A 9,075-nucleotide genomic window follows, 5' to 3' on the forward strand; every position below is an offset into this window, starting at 1 on the left:
CTGAAATTTCACCCCTACAAGCTGTCAATCACTATAAGAGCCATCACGAGTCTCATTCACGTACACCTCCATATATGCTCTGGGGTTGATGCTGAGTTTCTGACTTTCTGGAATTCAGGAGAGAAGCCAAGAAGAATTCCACATATATATATTGTTCAATTGAAACAAAAAATGTATTGCTTTGATCATTTCTCTACCTTTCAGGCTTTCATTGTTCATCATTCTTCAATTCTATCTTCTTTTATTTGACCGCTCAAAAGAGTGTATTCTACTAAATGTGAATTTTAAGTTGATATAGAAATGTACAAATTATTTAGGGTTCGTCTACTATACACCAATGAACTGATACATTATGCTAGTTCAATTTAGAAGTAAACTGGCTTCATGTATTATCAGGCTAGTTTAATATATCATTAAATTGATGTACTGAAAATTTTTCTGATTGTTTGATAAATATTTAAACATCCAAAAGTTGTACATCTTAATAAAATGTCCTATACTCGTGTCGAACTGTTATCATTAGTATGCTTTTACATTGGTAATAGGTTTTAGACTTTTAGTTATATACTAGATTAATTCGATGATGGTGATTGATTAAGTCCGGCCATGTTTAGTCCGCGTATATTTCGGGCGAGAACTTCAGGAGCTAAAAAAAAAAAAAAACGACATGGGCCCAAGGTTTTAAATATCGGTATCGTTGTATATATCGGTACTTTGAAAAAGGGAGATGTCAGAAATATCGGGGATACAGGGTAAGAAAATGTCGTTTTTGAAAAAAGTAAATTTATTAGAAATTTAGAACTACATATAAATACATATGAATGTCAACTTCATCTACATCCAAAAAGAGACTCTAGGCGGTTGAAAAGCCGCTCGCTGGTCTATGAAAATGCAATAATCAGACCAAGACATATGACCCATATAGTGCGAATTGTAGTGATGAACATGATAGTTATAGATCTCTTTAGAGTTGCCGACTGTTTCTCCTATAAGGGGATAATAAGGATGAACCCAACTAGATGACTGATCATATACTTCTCCATATTGATTATATCCATAAGCATCATAACCAAATTGATTGTTGCCTTCATGAGATTCATTTGAGATCCCACTGAGCTCTGTGCTTAAACTGATTGAGTCAAAACTGAAGGCAATTGAAGAAACATCAGATGGGGTACTTTGATCATCAGTTGCACCTCTTGTCCTCCTCCCATATCGGGTCTTCTCTTGAGCACCATGGCCAGCTGTTCTCACTGTGGTCTTCATCTTGGGTGGTATGATCAAAATTATCTTCACATGTAAATTGGAATCCTCCATCCACAGAAGATTCTCCATAGTCATGTCTTTCACCTCCACCACCTGTTCCGCTTCCACCCTCTCCACCATCATCAGAACTATCTGGAGTTGCTGTACCACCCCACGCATCATCACTATCTGAATTATCTTCTGGGTTTTTAACAACTTCTTCAGATAAGACTCTCTCTACGTTGATTCCAGCATTAGTTGCAGTTTCTACAACTTGTGGAAGAGGCTACATAGGCTATGTTTGGGGGGGGGGGGGGGGGGCTTTTTAGCTCCCCTGCACAAAAGGACTATGCGTTTGGTTAGCTGACTTATGCTCAGCTTATTCGAAAAGCCACTGCAGCTTCTCTTGAAAAGGAGAAGCTGCCTGACCCCAGCTTTCAGAAGCCAGAAGCCAGCAGCTTACTGTAGCGGTACTTATGTAAGATCAAATATGGACATAACACATATCATCATAAAGTAATTGATGATTAGCTTAATATCAATCCTAATTTAACATGGATACAAACAGTAAATCAATACTAGTGACTTAATGAAGTAGTGTATCAATTCATTAAGGATAGTAATCCATTGCTTAGTCGACAAGAAAGGCTATAAGTTGTGATACATTAGGAATCTAATAGTGAAACCTAAACCGACAAGGAATGCTTTAATGGGAAGCTTCTTGAGGTTTAAGTCTCATATATATATACAGATGAATTGGTCTCTGATTACTACCACGACTATTGCATATTGTTCTGTCCATTGAGAAGCAAGTTGGTAAGTAACAGAAGACCACATTCAGTGATCGAGTTAAGCAGTTGCATAAGATGGAATCCATGTCTGTTATTGCTGAAGGTAAACCTTAATCCTTTTATGATTGTTGTGCATATGTTGTGAGCATGTAACTATGGTTTTACAATTGGTATCAGAGCATAGGCTCACAAATATGAAAAATCGTTTTAGGGTTTTGCAAAACAAACATAAAGTTTTTTTTTTTTTTTTTTAAGAGTTTTTGCTTTACGGGTCAAGTAATTGATCAGGTTACTGACCAAGTCACTGGTCATGTAACTGATCAGGTACCTGACCAAGTAAGTAACTGACCAAGTAACTGGTCAGGTACCTGATCAAGGTAAGTTACTTAAGTCTACTGCTGCATCTGGTTAATTATAAAATTCACGCTTCCGCTATGATTTTTTAGCAGCAAATTGGGGAAAAAGCAAAAACAGGTTTTTCTGTGAAAATTGTTTTTGATTCATAGCATGATAATTGAATTTTTGATTGTGCCCAAGAACCCTAGTTGCATTCCCGGCGTGCGTTAGGCTAGAGTAGATGGTGACTGGATGAAATTTACAATTTCTTAATTGTTCTATGGTTTCTTGGAATCAAATCAATTTTGGTTATGCTTGAATATGCATGTTGAATTGATTGATGATATGGTATTGTATCTGTGATTGTGTAAAATTTTATGAAGAACAGAAATCTCCCAGATTTTGTTTACACGTTGTTAAAGTTGACAGATACAAGAGCTTAATTTTCTTACAAGGATGAATCTGGATAGAATGTAAAGTAAAAGAGCTCATATGTTTTGTGGTTTTCTGTTGGCATAAGTGATTATGATGCACAAAGCATCCTTCATTGATGTTGGCAGAAAACATTGATCAGGTACGTGTAACTGGTCAAGTAACTATACCTGATCGAGTAACAAAACTGAAATTGTGTTTTGTGTTTTAAAATTATGCTTCAGTTTTATCTTCCAAAGAAGTGGTTAAGTATGGTTTTAGAATACAAAACAGCAGTATGCATGCTTGATGAAAATAAATACGGATACTTAGAAATTTTTCTTCTGTCTAAAGATGTGGATAAATTTCTTTGGATAACTTGTTTTCATTGAACATGGCATATTGATAAAGAACTCCAGGATGTTATGCTTCTGCTCAAAAGTGTTGCTTAACATTGTTTTTTGTTATGGACTGACATGAATGCAAGTATGGTTGTTTAGGTTTTCTGTATGTTCTTGTTTTGGTTACTTAAAGCTAAATAAAACACAGAAAACTTAAACATATTTTCTTTACAAACTGAGAACTCACTCGAATTTTTGTTTTGCTCATTAGGTAACTCTTACATGAACTTGAATAGTGTCTTGATGTTAACTGGAACCAACTATAGAGCTTGGCTAGACTCTGTGGAAAATTATATGGGAATGCATGAGAACATAGACTACTGCTTTACTGAGAATAAGCCTGAAGAGTTCAATGAAAAGAGCACCAAGAAAGATACTGACCTTTACAAGAAGTGGCATAGATCCAATAGAATGGCTAAGAACCTCATCAGAACATCTATGTCTAAGACTGTCAGGGGAAGTATAGAAGAGCCTGAGCTAGCATCAGATTTTCTGGAACTCATAGGTGCTAAGTTTAAAGAAAGTGAAAAAGCAGAAGCAGCTAGGCTGACTAAGGAGTTTCATGATTTGAAGTACATGGGTTCAGGGGGAGTTAGAGAGCATATTATGAAGATGATCAATATAAATGGCAGACTCAGGGAACTCTTAATGGGGGTTAGGGATGAGCAAGTAGTGCATTATGCACTACATTCCTTGCCTAACAGTTTTAGTCATCTTAGGACCAGTTACAACTCTCAAAAGGGAAACTGGACTCTAGATGAACTTATATCCATCTGTGTGGATGAGGAATCTAGGATCAAGGAAGAAAAGGAACCTGCTACAACCATTAACCTCATTGAGAAGCCTAAAAGGAAAAAGCCCCAGAACAAGCTCAAGCCTACCAAAGCCATAACTAAGAGTTCAACAGCTGCAGTGGCCAAGGAAAACAGGCCATTCAGGTTCAAGTGCTACTTTTGCAAAAGAGTAGGACACATGAAAAAGGACTGCACTGGCTATAAGAATTGGTTAGCCAAAAAGGGTAAGATTTTTTCTAATACAGTTTTTTCCTTAGAAATTAATCTTATAAATGTTGAACCACAGTCTTGGTGGATAGATTCAGGCTCACCTATTCATATTACTAATTCTTTGCAGGGATTCATAAGGAGGAGAATCCCAAAAAGTGATGAAGTGAACCTGTGTGTAGGCAACGGCATGAGAGTGGCAGTCAAGGCTATTGGAACCTTAAAGCTCGATTTAGGATTAGGAAAATTATTAGTTCTGGACAATGTTTTTTATGTACCTTCCATGAGAAGGAATTTGGTTTCAGTTTCTCTTTTAGTAAAATCTGGTTGTAGACTTGTTATGGATAGTAATGGAATTCTTATTTCTAAAAATTCTGTTCAAATTGGTTCTGGTGTTATTATGAATGATTATTTACAGTTAAATTGTTCAATGGCTCAACAAGAAATTTTACTTGTTGAAAATAACACCAACAGTACTAGCACTTTAACAGGTGTTAAAAGAACCAAACTAAATGAAAAGTCTGCATTTTTATGGCATAGAAGACTCGGCCATGTTTCAAAAGAGAGACTGAAAATTTTGGTGAAAAACAACATCCTAAATGAACTTGATTTTTCTGATCTAACAGACTGTGTTGAATGCTTTAAGGGAAAAATAACTAATACTAGAAAGAAGACTGCATATAGAAGCCAAAATTTATTAGAACTCATACACACCGATATATGTGGACTATTTAGGCATCAAACTATCTGTGGGAATGTGTATTTTATCACATTCATTGATGACTTTTCTAGATACAGTTATATTTATCTACTTTCAGAAAAGGCACAAGCATTGAAAGCCTTTAAAATCTTTAAGTCTGAGGTAGAAAATCAACTAGAAAAGAAAATCAAAACAGTGAGATCAGATAGAGGGGGTGAGTTCTATGGCAAGTACACTGAATCCGGCCAACAAAAGGGTCCATTTGCCTTGTTTTTGCAAGACAATGGAATTAAAGCTCAATATACAACACCCTATAACCCACAACAGAATGGTGTTGCAGAGAGAAAGAATAGGACCCTTTTGAACATGGTTAGATGCATGATGTGTACAACTGGTTTGCCAAAATTTTTGTGGGGTGAGGCTTTAAAAACTGCAAATTATATTTGCAACAGAACACCTAGCAAAGCTATAGAAAAGACTGCTTTTGAGCTTTGGTGTGGCAGAAAACCTAGTCTTCATCACTGCCATGTTTGGGGATGTCATGCAGAAGCTAGGATTTATAATCCAAGCTTGAATAAACACTATGCCAAAAAGGCCTTCAGACGACACACTTCAGACGACACAAGTTTTGTTTTCTGTCGTTTGAGTTTTTCAGACGACATAATTTTTTTTTATGTTGTCTGAATATAGGCTAAAACCATACCCGTTCAATTTGGAAAAATGGCCAGCATTCAGACAACACATATTTGTTGTTGTAATAGATGATGATTTCCTATCTCAAATTTGGAGGGATATCCAAAAGTTGATTTGAGTCTTTTCCCTCTCAAATTGCCACGCCCTAGTTGACTGGAAAATTGTAGTGACATTCAGACGACATTTAAATGTTGTCTATATGTGGAACTTGTTTTAAAATTTTCTGAGTTATTTTGACTTGTGCTTTCTCAATCCCTCACAATTAAGTCATTTTCTCTCCTTTCTCTCAAAAAAAAAAAAAGTCATTTTCTCTCCTTCTCACTCTGCTCTCTCAACTCGACCTAGAACCCGCGAAACTGAAAAACTCAAACACCGGCCTCTCTCCTTCTCATCAGCTCTCTCAGATCTCGATTCTCACTCTCTCCTTCATCTTCTCACTCTCTCGATTCTTCTTCTTAATCTCTCCTTCTTCTTCTTATTCTCTACTTCATCCTTCACGTCAGGATTAATGGAGACTCGAATAGGATGCGATGGCCTTGCATTACCGTCGTTTAGGCTTATATCAATTGCGAGTATGAGGGAAAAAAAGAAGAAAGAAAAACGATAAAACTAGATCCAGATCTGGTTTCCTCTCTTATTCTCTTCCTCTCGTCACAGGGCAGACACGTAGAGAACCTCCTTCCATAGCCTTTCCTATAGTCTTCCTCTCAGGTAACTCATTTGTCTTCATCTTCTTATTCCTCTTATTTGGGTTACTACCATCTCCAATTGAAAGTTTGTTTATTGGTTGATAGGTGATTCAGGGGTGGGCTATGACATCTGGATACCGGCCAACATCAACCCTAAATTGCTCTTCTAGTGGATTGAAGAACTGGTTCCCTTGGCTGCATTTGAGTGTTCACAGGCACAAGGTATGTTCTTCACTTTTCTGAACTTGTTTTGTATTATTTTGTTTTGTTTTTTTAAATTTTTTGGATTTTGATATAGAACCCAGAAAAGTAGCAGAGAGACAGTGTGCGTATAGGCCTATCGCAAGCTTAGTGAACGATTTTGATTACAAATATTGATTTTATTTTTATTGGTTTTGGTATGTGGATTGACGAAGAATGGTTGAGGATTATAAGGGGTAGTGGTAGAATAACCTTGGGATTGAATACTTTCTTGGTCAGCTTTATGGGTTTTGGTTTCTGATGATTTTTGGGAGTGCGCCCTTTCTTCTTTATGTTAGACATGCTAGCTGTTGGTGATTCGTCTTTTTTTTGTTTTGAGTGTTTATCTTAGGTGTAATGTCCTGCATTCTGTTAGAAAGACATTAGTTTGATGATTCTTGTTTTCAGTTTGTAGATTTCTTAGACAATGTTTAATTATACATAATGTTCTTGTTTCCATCTACATTATATCCTAGCTTTTTCAATGTTATTGGCAATTTTGAGAGCATTTGATGATGCATTTATGATTGATGATATCACTCAAATGGTTCATGCATATGTGATCCCATCTTGAATTGTTGGGTGGATCCATCAAATTCAACAATGTATGCTCTATTATTTTAGTAGGTTGGTTCTTATTTCCTCATAAACACCCATTTTGACATATTATAATGAAGAATGAAAGTCAAGTTGCTGATGTTCAATTTAGGCTTTTAAAGATAGGTAGATCAGATGGATATATAGTAAACTGGAAACATATATATAATGCAAATTGTGACTGAATATTTCTCAAGCTAGCTAGGTTTGGTGAGAGTGTTGGATAAAAAAAGATCAAGAATTGGAAATCTAAAAACTGGTATGTTATTAAGGTCCAGATCTCTTTCACTTTCAATGTAAATCAAATAAAGAAATACAGAACCAATCAAAAGCATGTATGATTCCTTTGATTTCAGTAGGTAAAATTATTTCTGAGCTTATGATAGGTTTTCATGCTTTTTTGTTATATTAGAATTACGGTACAAACTTTATGGTGCTTTGGAGAACTATGTAATTGGTAATTGGTTTTGTGAATCAGGTGTTTAATTCAGAAATTGGAGGTGTTTTTGGAGTAATAGAAGGGACTGTGGTGTTCTGAATTGTGGCTTTGGTGGGTTTGGCGAGAGTGAGGATCGCAGGTTTGGCCATTTTCTTCTACTTTTGTTTTTGTTAGTTGTGTTTATAGTTGTTGTTGGTTTTGAATTGCTATGGGTTTTTACGTTTTTGGGCTTTTGTTTGTCTTCAGAGTTGGGATTTGGGTAATTGGTTGGAAAGGTTTCTAGCTTTATTTCTGATGTTTGGTCATTTCAAAATTTTCATTGGATGGTTGCTCGCTTGATTTCGTAGATTTACTTTGTCATGTTCAATCAGATTAGTTGGTATTGATTGGTATTGATTTATTGACTTTGGTTGATTTGTAGATGTAGATTAGCTTTATCATTGTCAATTTGTGATTTTCAAATTGTTATTCTGGTAGCCACTTTGGGTATTCTCCAGATGTCTTGATCGAGCTAGAGCCAGAGAAGGCGTAGTACCTCATTTTGTAAACATTGTTTTTAACATTTTGTAAACATTGTTATTCTTCTTCTTTCTTGCTGTCTTGCTTTTTTATGTTTTGATTTCAATTTGGGTCTGAGATTTTATTCTTAGTCTTCCTTGCTGTTTTGTTTAGTGTAAGAGGTCTTATTTACTGTGAAAAGAAATTTCAGTCCAAGAATGTCAACAATTAAGCCTATAGCAGATTGCAGCATGCTATAATGATAATTTCAATATGGGAAACGTATCCAATATCAACAATTTTGTGATTCCTTTATATATATATAAGTTTCATAGAATTGTAATTTAATTCCAATGCTTTCATCGTGGGATCAATTTATATATGTGACATTTGATTAGGCCATGCTTTGCTTCTCACACTCTTTATGACTCTGATCATAAAGAATTCTCTCCCAGACCTCCAGCTTTTTATTTTGACTGGGAATTTGTGCAAGGATTTTAGAGGTGCCAGCTTTTTTGTGGTTTGATGTGTTTCGTTGGGTTTATGCATATAATGGTTAAAAGAAGCATGCTTTGATTCTTGCTCTTATACTGGAATTGACTACTAGAGAAATCGCCATATTTTCTGACTTTGATCTAATTTTGTGTTGACAAAATTGTGTGTTCTTTGATCTAATTTTGAAGAAAATTTTTTTTTTCATTATTATTTTGTTTCTCTTTTGCAGATTCTATGCAAAGAAGTTTTGCTGTGATTTTCGTGCCACTGTTCCTTTGTCTGTTATTTACTATTTAGTGCTATTTCAGGCTACTATTTCTATTCAGGTAAAGAGTCTAAACTTCATTAGATGATTGTTATATTGAATTTATCATTTACATAACTGTAGCGATATTGGATTCTCTAACTGCTGTTATTTCGTATTGCAGATTCTGTGAACAGTCTGGCATTGAATTTTTCAACTGGTTTAAATTCAGGTATGCGTTTTAGAGAAGTGTGAGTGTTTGTTTGAAAATAGTTTGTGAATAAATGAATATAGC

At 35.4% G+C, this 9,075-nt stretch overlaps 1 long non-coding RNA gene across 1 annotated transcript; it reads left to right on the forward strand.

The window, feature by feature from the left end:
- The first annotated feature begins 7,515 nt into the window (after positions 1–7,515).
- On the forward strand, positions 7,516–9,075 carry LOC133730100 (uncharacterized). Its single transcript, XR_009856595.1, has 3 exons — positions 7,516–7,682; positions 8,766–8,862; positions 8,965–9,075. It is a non-coding gene; the product is annotated as an uncharacterized LOC133730100 (long non-coding RNA).

The sequence above is a fragment of the Rosa rugosa genome, chromosome 2 (assembly GCF_958449725.1).
Source record: "Rosa rugosa chromosome 2, drRosRugo1.1, whole genome shotgun sequence".
Classification (NCBI taxonomy): domain Eukaryota; kingdom Viridiplantae; phylum Streptophyta; class Magnoliopsida; order Rosales; family Rosaceae; genus Rosa; species Rosa rugosa.